Genomic DNA, 14,885 nt, shown 5'->3' with positions numbered 1-14,885 from the left:
ATTCTGGGGTCAGAGTGCCTGGATGTGAATGTCACTGAAATTTTGTATATCACACACTCTGCTCAGCGGTCTGCATGGGTGAAGTTAAGAATTCAAATTGCCCACTGAGTCCCACCGACACACCCTTTATACTGGAAGAGGATTGAAGCTTTACAGAAATTGCCTTAGGTGGAGGAGGCAAGAGTTGAAAGCAGACGGCACAGGTAGAGCGAGCCTGAACCACTGTTATGCTGCCCCCTGCAGGTAAATGTGTGGCATGGCTGGCCTTTGAAGAGGTTTTTAGGGATCCCTGGAAATTAGAGGTGAAATCCTGTACAACATATTTCCTCTGCAGAGAACTTGCATGATTACTATCTGAAGTCCATTCTAAGTGTCTCTCCATTCTGGAGGATGCAGCAGGGACTTGAAGCATCAGAACCTGACGCAAATTTCCCTAAGTGGATGCCACTTCCTGTAAAAATCAACAGCAGCTGGGGCGCTGCCTCGGTTGGGAGAGAAAGGGGTTACAGCACTCATGTAAAAAGCCAGGGATGCTTACCTGTTATCCTGGCGATGGTGAGGTGGCAGACAGCGTTGGGAAGACCCCTGGAGGCTGGAGGCTGGAGGCTGGAGGCTAGAGGCTGGAGGCTGGAGGCTGGAGGGCCAGCTAAGACTGGCCCATACACAGAATTCCAGGCCAGTGAGACACTCTGTCTGAGACAAAGAGGTTGTCCTCTGACCTCCATGTGCACACATGTGCCGTCCTCCACACAGAAACACAGCAGGTGCATCCCAAGGCGCTGTGCGCTGATCATGTCTGGCAGATTCCTCACCAGTGACCTCAACTCCCCAACCCTCCCTGGAGTGTCATCCCTGGTGCCTCCAGCTTTGTAAGTGCTTGGAAGCTGGCGTTGTGGGGAGGGTTCTGTAAACCGATGAGTCTGGCTCAATAGGCCTGAGGCAAGTCTGATCGTCTGACTGCAACCGCAGCCGAGGTGGTTGCTGCTGCTGCCACGCTGAGGTCTATACCTCAGACCTCAAGGTCTGGAGTCCGTGTTTCCTGGGGGCTGGACTGGCTGCATCAGCATCACCCCAGGCCTTCCGGAAGCAGTGGCTCTCAGATGAGCCCTAGGAAGTTTCTGTAGCACACTGACAAACAGTGCCTTCTTCCATGCTTTCTGACAGTCAGGGTCCCTTGTGGACTGGAGACAGGTTACACAGGACTGGCTCACGGGTCTAGGTGGGGCCACAGGCTTGTGTCGTATTTCCCTGGGTCAGTCTATTCCATACCCAGGTTTGGGAATTTTTGTACAATTGCCTGTTCTTATCCTCTAGTCTCTCCCGTGGGCTCAGCTTCTGCTTGCTCCACCCTTTCTCCTTTGCTGTGCCTGAATATGTGCCTTTGACAGCCCATATCCTGGCTTCTGCATCTGCCCCCGTAATGAATTTGCTGCACAGTTCCCCGGGAATCTACTGTCAAAGTTGGCAGACGTTGGCATCCTTCCTTGTCTTTCAAGCAGGACTGGGTGAGGTTGACCACATTTTCCTCTTCCCTCCATGGCTAGTTGGTATTCTATCCAATCATGCCTTCTAGTTTCAACCCTTCTTCCTTTTCAGTCCGCTTTCCCGGATCATTATTCTTCCGGGGGTGGGCTCAGCCTTCCCATCTACTCTACTGTCCCTGGGTGACTCCATCCATTTCTGTACCCCAGTCACTGCTGCAGCAGGTTCCACACACGTCTCATCCAGACACTGCCCTCACCTTGGAAGCAGCAGAGTGGATGGGGCCCTGAGGTCGGGCAGTCTGGGGCACATCCTGGCACAGACACTAGTCAGTGAGGAAGTCCTGTCTGCACTGTTAGCCTCTCTGGCAATGGTTTTGAGTGTGGTGGAATGGATTCAGTGCTGGCCTGGTTAGTTTTATTGTCAAATTGACACAACCAAGAGTCACCTAGGAAGGGGGAACCTCAAGTGAAGAATCTCCTCCATCAGATTAGCCTGTGGCTGTGGCTGTGGCTGTGGCTGTGGGGCACTGTCTTGGCTGATGGTTGATGAGCTCAGCCCACTGTGGGTGGTACCATCCTTAGGCAGGTAGGGCCTGAACTGTATAGGCCAGCTGAGAATACACCAGTGAGGGAGTGGCTTCTGCTTTGGTTCCTGCTTGAGTTCCTCATCTGACTTTCCTCAGTGATGAGTTATGACCTGAGCTTGTCAGTCAGATAAGCTCTTCCTCTGAGTTGTTTCATCACAGTGAGAGAGGGTGAAACTAGAACCAGCCCCTTAGCTGGGGAGTTTCCAGCCCCAAGGTGGATGCTTGTTGAGCTTTCCGGGAATGTCTGCCTGACTTTTTTTTAGTTATTAGGAATAATGGTTTGGAGTAATGGCAATCTTGACAGCTCCCAGGTCACACATAGAATCTAGTGATACTTGGAAGTGTCTTGTAACCTCCTCTGCCTGCCTGGCATTTCCCATTGGCTGCACATCCCTTCCCTCTCCTCCTCCCCGCCCCGTCTCACAGGCCTTTGACAAGCTGAGGAAACTGAGCCGCTGGAGCTTAAGATCCTGTAGATAACCATGTGGCCTGAAGGTGGCAGAGCGGAGATTTGAACTGGAATTTAGGGTCTAGAAGCTGACCGTGTAGCCTGAAGGGAGCAGAGCTGAGATTTGAACTTGCATGTCCCAAGTTACTCTACCACACTTTTGAGGAAGTGAGTGTGGAATGTTGAGTTCTGAGCTCATGCCTGTGCTTTCTGCATGTGTATACAGTGGAGAGCCCTTTACTGACTGATTCGGTTTGACCTGAGTTCAAATCTTTAGTGGCCACAAGTGTGTGTGTGTGTGTGTGTGTGTGTGTGTGTGTGTGTGTGTGTGTGCATGTGTGCGTGTGTGCGTGTGTGTGTGTGTTGCGGTTATGGAGGAGTACCAAAAATCTCTCAATTCCTAAAAAGTTAGGCTTTAAGACTGAATTTGTGGGGCTGGAGAGATGGCTCAATGATTAAGAGCATTGCCTGCTCTTCCGAAGGCCCTGAGTTCAAATTCCAGCAACCAAATGGTGGTTTACAACCGTCTGTAATGAGGTCTGGTGCCCTCTTCTGGTCTGAAGGCATACACGCAGACAGAATATTGTACGCATAATAAATAAATGAATATTTTTTAAAAAAAGACTGTCAATTTGCCCCCCCCTCCCGCTATTGACCATGTTTTCTTTATTGTTTTGACTATTGGGAAATTCGGGCTAAACATTGATCCCTGATGGGAGTAACTTCACAAGAGAACATTTTGTGTGTCTCTTTCCTTTGCTTCTGCTTTCCCATAGCATCCACTTTTCCTTATTTTTAACAGCTTTGTTTTTCTAAACCAACTTAAAAGATTTGTGAAAGCAGGTTATAAATTTATAAGAAATAAATGTATATGTAAAGCGTGTCCCTGGGCAAATTATTAAACTCTGTTGGTATCCTCTCTGTGATGTTGGAAATGATTCTCACCCCTGTGCTTTGGGGCAGTGTAAATAGGGAATAACAAGAAGAGCCTGGAGGAGCAATTAACAAGCATTAGCTCTCTCTGTTTCCTCTGCCTACAGTGAGGATGAGAACTTTCACCAGTGCTTGGACCCGTGGATGCTGGAAGGTGGCTTAATACATCTTACTAAGTCACTGCTATGCACGGCGCACTCTAGTGAGGCCAGGACAAAGACCCACAAGTGACTGGCTGTCCTCTTGGTTTTGAGTTGTAGTATGCTATTAGCTTTAGAAAGTAGAAAGGACCCCATGGCTATGCAGTAGACTGAGACACAGAGTCCATCCTGACAATAGAAAGCATTTAGGTCAAGAAGATGAACTAGACTGACAAAAACTTTTTGTTACCATGGCAGCTGGGTACTTGGCCAGTCCCTCTTTGGGTTGATTATAATGTAGCAGTGAGAAATGTCAACTGTTAGTCCTAATCACTTATTGGCTCATAAAATGGCCCAGTCCACATGCTAATTGTTCCTGGATAAAGTAAACTATGTTAAGAGGTCCATATCTCCCATTTCCTCATATAAGCCGTTCTGGGTGGGCACTTTAAAAAGTAGGGGGCAGTGCTTATGATAATAAAACCGCTTCACCTTCTCGTTCAGCCCCAGGCCGCTTGGAAGGGCCATTTCAGCATACCATTTTGCACCTGAGAAAGTAAAGACCCAAGGCCATCTGGTTCTTAACATTGATTTCTTAAAATAGTGAGATTTGTTTGTTTTCTTTAAGAAAAACAGGCTGAGCATAGTGGTGTATGTTTATAATCTCAGCGCTCAGAAGGAAATGGTAGGTGAATCTCTTGAGTTCAAAGTCAGAACTGGTCTACATTAGTGAGTTCTTACACACACAGACACACACACACCACACACACGGCGATGGGGGAGAAACAATTACAAAATTAAAAGTATTGCCCTCATCCTTTCTTCCGGGTGAAAACGATTGACAGATCGCTTTGTGGCCTGCAGGCTGACAGCATCCTTAGCTATCCATCGTGTCAGGAGACCAGCATCCCTAGCTACCCATTGTGTGAGGAGACCAGCATCCCTAGATACCCATCGTGTGAGGAGACCCGCATCCCTAGATACCCATCGTGTCGGGAGACCAGCATCCCTAGATACCCATTGTGTCATGAGACCAGCATCCCTAGATACCCATTGTGTCATGAGACCAGCATCCCTAGATACCCATCGTGTGAGGAGACCAGCATCCCTAGATACCCATTGTGTCATGAGACCAGCATCCCTAGCTACCCATTGTGTGAGGAGACTAGCATCCCTAGATACCCATTGTGTCGGGAGACCAGCATCCCTAGATACCCATCGTGTCGGGAGACCAGCATCCCTAGATACCCATCGGTCGGGAGACCAGCATCCCTAGATACCCATCGGTCAGGAGACCCGCATCCCTAGATACCCATCGTGTCGGGAGACCAGCATCCCTAGATACCCATCGTGTCGGGAGACCCACATCCCTAGATACCATTCGTGTCCCGAGACTTTCCCCTGCTCGTCATCCCAGCGTTGCCATGTGTTCCCTGGGAGCAAGCCAGAACTGGAGAGGAATTCAGCTAATTCAGAACCTTCCAGAAAAGGAGCCACTCTTTTTATTTCTGATGTCACCCATCTTCTTAGGTCTCAGGAATTCTCATAAAATTTGGTTTCTTTATTTGGTTATATCAGAAAGCTGTGCAGTTCTGTCCCCAATTTTAGAACATTTCGTCATCCCAGGAAGAAATGCTCGTACCCATTAGTTGTTACTCCCTACCCCCTCCCATTCCATGGGAACACTGACCTCCATCTCTCCAAGGATTTGCCTTTTCTGGACATTTCATGTAAGTGGGCTTGGTATTTGTAGCCTTCTGTGCCTAGCCTCTTTATCTAGCATAATGTTTTCCAGGTTATATACAGGATATCACGTATCAGCCTTCCATTCCTATGTAATATTACAGAATATAGACTGTAGGCATTCAAGTTCGTTCCTTTGCATATGAATTTCTGGGTGTCCCAGGCTTTGCTGAAGATTATTATTCCTTTACCACAGTGAATTTTCTTGGCACTCTTGCCAAACATCAATGATCTATAAAAGATTATCAGTTTTATTTTGTTAGTCCACAGGTACACTCTTACTCCAACACCCCATAGACCTGACTCTTCTGGCCAAATGCAAAAATGCTCTGAGATCAAGATGCGTTAGCCTTCCAACGTTGTTCTTTTAATGGAGCATTCACTGCTCTGAGGCCCCTGCATCCTTCGTATGAAGTTAGGATCTGCTTTTAAGTCAAGTGAGATTTCGCAGGGACTGTGCTAGATCTGTAGGTTGCCGTGGGGAGATCTGCCCTTCACAAATGTTGATCTCATATTGTACAAATGGGAGATGTTTATCCTCACTGCTACGACAAAATACCTGGCAAAATCATCCTCGGGCAGGCAGGGTTCGTTTTAGATTCTGGTTTAAGAATGGATGCAGCCGATCGTGGCATCGAGGGCACGGGGACAGGAGGAACAGGACAGGTGAGTCAATTACACCGTGTCCACAAATAGGAAGTAGAGTGTAGCCAGCAAGTGGGGCCAAGCTATAAAACTTCACGTCAGCCCCTCCCTTACCCTTCGCCGTGTGCTTGCAGGAAGTCCCAACATCCTAAGGCTTCTATAATCATTCTGAAACAGTGCCACGTGCTGGGGATCAGGTGCTCAAACACTTCCCAGTCAAAGCCCCACAGATTCTTTTCTGTTTATTGAGTCATTTCTTTGAAGGGTGGTTTTCAGTTTTCAGTAGCCAAGCCTTACATAGCTTCTGTCCAATATATTCCTAAGGATTTTGATTGGTTTTGAAGTTATGAGGTTGTTTTCTTAATTTTGATTTTGATTCTTGATGGTGGGTGTGTAGAAATGCCATTGATTTTCCCGAATTCATCTTCCACTCTGCAGCTTTGATGGCTCTGTTTCTCGGTACTAATTATTTTTTATGGATTTGCAGTCTTTCTTCATTTTTAATACCGACATTCACAGCTACAGATTTCTCTTTTGGCCCCGACGTACTTGAATTCTTCACATTTTAGTGCTTTTTGTTTCTATGTATAGTCTCCAACTATTCCTGTTCTCATCTCTCTTGTCTGACCCATGGGTTTTGGATGAGTATGCCACCTGATAGCCACATGTTTGTGAATTTCACCAACTTCCTTCTGTCGCTGGTTTCTGGTTTCACTCTACTGTGGCTGAAGAGACACACTTTTAATTATGGTATTTTAAAACTCACTGAAGTTTCCATCATGACCTTGCATTTGGTCTATCTGGGAGAATGTTTTCTGTATACCCAACATGTATATTCTGTACTCCTTGGGTGCTCTCTGTTGAGTCTGTTTTAAATCTTTTATTTTATTTCATTTTATTTTTTGAGACAAGTTCTTATGTAACCCAGGCACTGCTTGAGCTCTCTGTGTAGCTGAGAAAGGTTTTGTGGCTTCCTTTCTCCTATGCTGTGATTACAGCTACCTGGCTTGTGAAGTCCTGGGGATTGAACTCAGGGCTTTACATGCTAGATTGCCAACCAAACTAGCCTCAGCCCTTACATTTTTTGTATGGTGTTTCCAACGACTCTTATTTCCCTGCTGATCTTCAGCCTATTGTATTTGTCATTGAAGATGTTGGCATCTCCTGTCATCTCTATTAATTTGTCCCAGGTATTGGGCCAGGCTTCTTATTTCAGGGCATATAAATTTGTCTTCCTAAAAACCTTGTTTTGTTCCTAGGGATAGTGTCTTTTATTAATCTTTCATATTGTCTGGTTTTTGCATAGTCTTTCAGTTCTATGGATTTGGGTAGCTTTGGTTTTGTTTTGCCCTGCCCTTCTGTTTCTTTGTTTCAAGATAGAGTCTCATGATGTAGCCCTGGCTGGCCTAGAATCCAACTCCATATGTAGATCCTTCCGGCCTTGACCACACAGAGGGCTGTCGTCCTCTGCCTCCTGAGTGCTGGAGTTAAAGATGTGCATTGCCATGCAGTTTTGCATTTCTCTTTAAGCCTTGCAGGTTTTCACATGTGCAGCTCTGTTAAAGTTTAGGCTCAGGGTTGCTGTGTTCAGATGATGGTGGGATCATTGCAGGATTGTCCGGAGCCTCATTGACTCGTGGTAAAGGCGTCATAGAAACTTGGATTCTGCCTTTATTGTTCTGTTGCTATAAAGAGACACCATGACCAAGGCAACCAATGACCAAGAAGTGTTTAAGAGAAGGAGAAAGAGAAGGGGAGAGAGGGAGTGGGGAGGGAAGGAGAAGCATAGAGTCAGCCTTAAGCCCTGTAATGATGACAGTGGTTTCCACCTCATCTTTGTCAGGGCAAGAAGCTGGAGGCACAGGCCTGTCAGGAAGCACGAATCTGTACTTGGTAGCAGGCGCACACTAGATTCTCTCTTCAAACAACTGGTTAGGCCTCTTGGTGCCTTTCTGCTTTTCACAGTAAGGACTTGGGGGTTGTGGGAGAGTAAATTCCTTGTCTAGGTCTCGTTGATTATGCCATATAGCTGAAACAGAAACTTCCTGTGAACCCTGATCCCTTCTGGCACCTTAAATGCAGACTGGGAACCTCGTTTCTGAGACATAAGAGAGGAGATGTTTGGGAGGATTTTTCTATTAGAGAATCTTCTGGTAACACTGTTTCAACCACATTTTTTTTTCCATTTTTATATTCCAGTTAGATTGCATCTGCTGCCCTTTCTCTCACATCTCAAGCAGTCAATATGTTATTTTAGGGAAAAAGAATACATGGCCACATCTGGTCAATAAAAGTTGGAGTCCACACAGCCTTCATGTGGAACTGAGCTGCTGCAACAAGCAGAGGGCTTTTTTTCTCAGCAATAATGATTTGTACAGGCTTCAAGTCTCAGTGTGGATCTGAATTTCTGGGCTGTTTATCACCCTCTTTGAGACCTCAGCGGACAAGCTCCCCTTCCCCAGACTTTTAACAAAACCCAGGCAGGCTGTTTTTAAGACGCTCTTGTTTTGTATTTCTGTCTTTGCTTTCTTGACCACCAGCTGGAAGTCATTTTTTGACTTTGAAAAGGGACCCCAATTTGATGTTTTAGAAAGCCAGCCAAGGGACCCAATCTAGCTGCAATTTCAGACATTCGGAAAATGTCCACATCGTTCTGACCTTCAAGCCGGTGATGATTTCAGCCGGTAATGGTTAAATGTGTGTGTTCACCTTCGGGAGGTGGTCACAATGATTTAAATTGCCTGCATTTTATAATTTGGTTTCTTTCTAATTTATACTTTTGTGTAACATTCATTCAATAATGTTACAATGAATTGAATTCCAACTGGTTTGCAGTATTTTTCTTAAGGAAAATGTATTTTTATTTTATTCATTTATTATGTGTGTGCTGTATGTGTGTTGGTAGGAAGGGGATAGAGAGAGAGCTAGGAACCGAGCACCCGGTTGTCAGAAGACAACATTCAGGAGTCTGTTCTCTACTTTTTCTGTGAGTTCTGGGACTCAAATAATGCAGGTCGTTTGACCTATGTGGCAAGTGCCTTTGTCCACTGAGCCATCTTGCCAGCTCCAAGATCCAGTTTTGTAGCTGAAGAAAAGATTGCAAGTACATTCACTGCTAGAAGTAGTACATTCCTGTGACCTTCGTGGTTTCTTCATTTCCACATCGTGCAGCCCTCTGGGCCCTACCACGTGCTCTTCCATCTCCTTGAACAGTCTTCATTCCCTCATTGTACATGCACTTTAACATGTCCTATCTGCCGCCTGTGGATCTCCTTCCGGACCACTGCAGAGCGGTCTGTACGTTAGTGTGAGTGGGATGCATAGCAGAGACAACTGCTGGCTGTGACTGTCCCGTGGGGTATCATACAAAACCAGGATATAACATATATGATATATACCCGTTTTTCTGGCATCAGCCTGTGTGGATTGAGATTAGTTCCCTCTTGAGGACACAGCTTGAATTGCAGGCAGAGACTCAGCCACCTCTATCCTTACCATCTTCCTTCTGCACTGTTCACCACATAGCTGTCTCTAGGGAGCGGGAGCTGGGGACATTTTGATACTGGCTAACAATGGGGCATGTTTCCCCCCTTTAAACCTGTTTTGTATCATACACAGGTAAAGTGGAAATTTTTACAAAATAGGCAAAATTGATTAAGATTTCAAATTCTAAAAGGGTCTTTTTTGCTAGGACAACAACCAGTTATATATGAGACTACAGCTTTTTTTTTTTGTATAAGAAACAAATGATTTTGGTTCTTACTGAAGTGGGGAGAATTAACTTTTGACCTACAGTGTGTCCTGCCTATGGCATTTGCTGGCGTAAGGTGGGGCAAAGATTGTGGGGGTGACCAATCAATGACTGATCCAGCCTGAGACCCTTACCAAAAGAGTGAGCCCACCTCTCACACTGCCTGGAGCATCAGGGCCCAGAGGCTGGATGGTTCAAAACTCTAGGGTGGACCTAGACATGGCTAGAGGGAAAATGTCAATGTGATGAAGCCTAACTGCATTCCGCTCTACGCATAGCAGCACCTAGCCCAGTAGTCATCAGAGATCCTTCATCCAGCAGCCAATGGAAGCAGCTGCAGAGACCCACAGCCAAACATTAGACTGAGCTCAGGGAATCCTTTGGAAGGAGGATGAAGGGTTGTAGGAGCCGGAGGGGACAAGGACACTACAAGAAAATCCACAGAATCAACTAACCTGGGTGCATAGGAGCTCACAGAGACTGAACCAACCAGGGAGCCTGCATGGGACTGATATTGGCCCTCTGCACATATATGACAGTTGTGTAGTCTTATGGGACTTCTAACAGTGGGAGCAGGGGCTGTCTCTGACTCTTTCTAGTTTTGGGGACCCTACTCCTCATACTGGGTCTCTTTGTCCAGCCTTAATACAAGAGGAGGTGCTTAGTCTCACTGCAACTTGACATGCCATGTTTTGTTGATTTCCATGGTAGGCCTGCCCTTTTCTTGACAAAATGGAAGTGGAGTGGATTGGAGGAGGGCCGAGGGGAGGTGGGGAAGTGGGAATGAGAGGAGATGAGGGAAGGGAAACTGTGGTCTAGATATAAGACAAATAAATATAATAATAATAATACTAAAAAGGAAAATGGGGACACTCACAAAGTAGTCTGTGGTTTGCTTGTAGATATTCTTCTCACAGTTACTCTTATATCTAGGACACCAGTGTTAGACTCGACTTGGAACAACTAATGTTAGGATTGGCCCCATGCTGTCCTCGTGGCTGTGATCTTTGAGAATAGCATCTGGTCTTGTAATGCTAACATCAGGAAGAAAGGAACGATAAGGTCACCGGCTCTGTGGATACTGTGACATAATTAGAATCTGGCAAAGTAGGGTTGTGTCGATCTGTTTAGTAGTTCTGTAATAAAATCATGGAGGATGGGTAACTTTATTTTATTCTTGCTTTTCTAGAGTTATATATTTTTCTATGCTCTCCTCCCTTCCCCCTTTTCTACCTTTTCTCATGATCCCCATGCTTCCAATTTACTCAGGAGGTCTTGTCTTTTTCTATTTTCCATGTAGATTAGATCCATGTAAGTTCCTCTTTGGGTCCTCTTTGTTGTCTGGGTTCTCTGGGGTTGTGAACTGTAGGCTGGTTTTCTTTGCTTTATGTCTAAAAGCCACTTATGAGTGAGTACATTTTATATTTCTGGGTCTGGGTTACTTCACTCAATATGATGTTTTCTAGATCCTTCCATTTGCCCACAATTTTCAAGATGTCACTATTTTTTCTACTGTGTAGTACTCTATTATGTAAATGTACCACATCCTCTTTATCCATTCTTCAGTTGAGAGGCATTTAGGTTGTTTCCAGGTTCTGGCTATGACAAATAATGCTGCTGTGAACATAGTTGAGCATATATCCTTGTGGTATGATTGAGCATCCTTTGGATATATACCCAAAAGTAGTACTGCTGGGTCTTGAGGAAGGTTGTTTCCTAATTTTCTGAGAAAATCACCATACTAATATTCAAAGCGGCCGTACCAGTGTGCACTCTCACCAGCAATACAGGAGTGTTTGGATGGGTAACTTTATAAAGGAAAGATGTTCCTTCTCAACTATAGAGGAGACATGCATGGTGATAACCTCCTTGCTGGCAGAGTCCTGCGATAGCCCAGGATATCACATGGTAAGAGACAGGGAATGCGTGTATATACCTCTCCTTATAATGCAGCCAGGATTTGGTCATCCCATCCCACTCTGATTGTTCAGATTAAGTCCTTGCCGCAACATATGGATTGAATGTCCACACAGGAACCCTGGGGAGGGACATACTCTAACCATTTCCAAACTGTAGCAAGGCTGTCCCCATATATGTGTTCACTGAAATATTTGAGAACACATGGTCTCTGAAGGAGTCGCTTCCCCTGCTGGATCTGCTGGAGGAGTTCAGGGGAGGGGCTCGTTGACTCACTCATTGCAAAACTGCATGGTGAAGATGGGGCTTCTGCAGAGACACTGGGGTGGAGAGCCGGTAGCCCTGGGAGAGAGCGCCTGCCCCCACCAGCTCTCTGAGATGGGCCAGCGGGCAAGCGTGTGCCCCGGAGAGAGACTGCATCTGCTGGAGATCTGTGCAGACCAGAACACTCATTCCAGCAAAGACTGATGTCCCTTACCCAGTGTAGATTTAGGAAGAGAAAAGGAGCGACATGGTTGCCTTGACCAGATGGGAATGTCCCCTCCTCTGCAAGGTAATGGAATTACATGGATGTCAAAATGAAAGGTCTGTGAGACCTGGGAACTAGGTATTTGATAGACCATGCTCTGCACTTACAGATGGGTGTCGCCAAACTATGTCCTGGTACTCTCTAGTTCTCATATGCCTCCCAGAGACCCATGTCTGTCACCTACAGCTGGAGCCTACCTTACTGTTGCCACAGCTGCCCTAGTTGTGACCAAGGAGCTGTCCTTCCAGATGGACCAGCCTCAGTTGGTCTCATCACCCATCCCAGGAACCACATAATGGCTTCTCCCCAGTTCATCCTTGGTTCTGCCGGTCCGTGTTTGACCCCCAGCTCTGTTGTTTGCCTTTTCCTAAAGGAACATAAGCAAATGTCTCTTGATGCTGGGCAGTTAGTGCACTGATGACAGACCAAAGAAGAGATTTCCCCCAAACCTAGCTTTCCGGCCAGTGGGTTTACTGCGGTTACTTACAGGACCGTGGGTGACTTAAAACCTGGGTGATGACTCACAGAATTGTATCCACAGACCTCCATGTAGGCAACTCCACTGAAGAGTCTCCTCTCCCCTAACAATTGTGTACTTACCTATATAACTTTGAGGAAGGGCCTTATAAGTTGTGTAAATTTGTGGCCCTCTTGAGCCTCTCATTTTTACTAGTTTTCTGGTTCTTCTGAGCCTCTTTCTGGAGAGGAAATAGCTACACACGGGCTTCTGTCCGATGCTTTGTCATGGTGGGAAGAGAAGCAGGCAATGCCATTGTCTCTACTTGAGCTTTTAGACCAACCATCTCCATCTTACATGACCCCCAGAGAGCAGGTTTTGCCTCCATTTATCCATTTAGCTGATGAAGAATCTGAGGCTCAGCAATATTCAGAAACTTGTCCAGAGTCATCAAAATGGAGTCTGAGTTTGAGCCCAGAACTCTGAGTTTGTGCTTTGTGAAGAACTCACAAAAACCCTGTTGACCTAAGTTGGCACTTGCAGACGGTGGGAACATGCAGCGATTTACTGTCCATTTGCCCCTAAGAAATAGCCTTTTCCTTCTTGGAGGAGTGTGGGTCCAGCCTCTCAGACAGGATGCTGGAGAGATGCTCAGTGGGGCCGCTACCTGCACTTAGCCATAGATCTCATCTTCTGTCTCTAATCGACACTCAGAGCAGACAGCACCATTAACTAGAAAGAGCATCACCCCCCAGGGCTACTGGGCTTAGCAGGACCGTAAATCAAGCCCAAGTTACAACTGTTTCTGTTCAAACTGTTTGTACAGCAGGTGTACAAAATGAATTTCTTTAGTACAAGAGTCAGGCTTCTGTTGGGAAAAGTGACAGCCTGTGGCAGAGAAGCATGCCGTTAGGTTGATTGAGGTCATGGCTTCTGGAGTCCACATGCCTAAGCCTCCTCTCAATACTAGATTACCTAGCTGTGGGAACTTGAGTGAGTCACTTGATCCTTAAAGCACATCCACAAAATAGTGACAGAAGCCATACCCATCATACCTGTCTATGTCGGCACTCATCTTTTCTTAGGACTCTTGGAGCTCAGCATACGGTCATCTCCAGGACCCTGGTTTATGACATCAAAAGGATACAATGCAAATTCATTATAGGCAAAACATGATGGCAGTGGTACCCAGAGAGGCCCAAGCCTTGACTCCCCAGGCTTCTCCCTTAGAGCACTCATACAGGATGCATCCAGTTCCTTCGGATCTCAACAGCATGTGTGAATGGCTGCACACCAGACAAAGTCATTTCAGACTCAGCACCAGTGTTTGTCCAGGGCTGATCAACTGGGCACTGTCTTAGTCACTTTTCCCGCTGCTGTGACACCCTGGTACCCGGACAGGAGCTGCTGAAGGAAGGGTTCGTTTTGACTCACAGTTGGAAGGTGCTGTTCCTCGTGGTGGGGCAGGAGCTTGTGGCCCCTGATGACACTGCATCTGCAGGCAGCAAGCATAGATGATTTCCAGTGCACCTCTCCCTTTCTGGTTTTCCCATCTCATTTACTCTAACCGAGATGTTTGCTCACAGACTTGCCCAGAGGCTTGTCTCCTAGGCAGTCTAGATCCAGTCAAGTTGACAGCCACTGTTATCCATCACAAGCACCCACTGCCTCATATGTTCCTGAACCCAGACTCAAAGGAAATGCAAATGTTAGCATAAACTCAACTGGGCATTTGCATAGGCTCTCCTAGAGGTAGGATGTCCCCACACATTGCACAGACCATAGTCCCCAACTCCAGCGAAGCCAAGATATGTCCTTGCAAGCAGGTCTTTGGAAAGGTACAGTCTTGAGAGTGTCTTGTTTGCTTTTCTGCATGCTATCCCATTGAGTGGCTGCTGGGTAAATTAAATGAGAAAATCTGTGCAAAGTCCTTGGCACCCTGCCTAGTGTGGCAAGGACTTGCTAAACGCCAACAATTGCTTTGATATTCAGGGAATGCATTTTGACTGGCTCTCTGGCTTCTGTGTCTCTTGTCCATCTCTGTATCTGCCATCCACCCGCTCCCTCCCTCCCCTGTCCTTTCCTCTGTTTTTGAACTGCTACTGTGCAACCTGTGCCTCCCCCAGGGCTTTGTTTACACATGTGGTGGGGAGATTGTGTGTGTGTGTGTGTTGTGTGTGTTGTGTGTGTGTGTTGTGTGTGGTGTGTGTGTGTGTGTGTGTGTGTGTGTGTGTGTGCAGGGCGTGGAGGT

At 46.4% G+C, this 14,885-nt stretch overlaps 1 protein-coding gene across 3 annotated transcripts in view; it reads left to right on the top strand.

Moving 5' to 3' along the window:
- The window catches only part of Ldlrad3 (low density lipoprotein receptor class A domain containing 3), a 243,827-nt gene that overhangs the window by 103,403 nt on the left and 125,539 nt on the right, over window positions 1-14,885 (top strand). The window lies entirely within an intron of this gene.

This window comes from Microtus pennsylvanicus, chromosome 2 (assembly GCF_037038515.1).
Source record: "Microtus pennsylvanicus isolate mMicPen1 chromosome 2, mMicPen1.hap1, whole genome shotgun sequence".
NCBI lineage: Eukaryota > Metazoa > Chordata > Mammalia > Rodentia > Cricetidae > Microtus > Microtus pennsylvanicus.
This window is presented reverse-complemented; position numbering and strand designations above follow the sequence as displayed.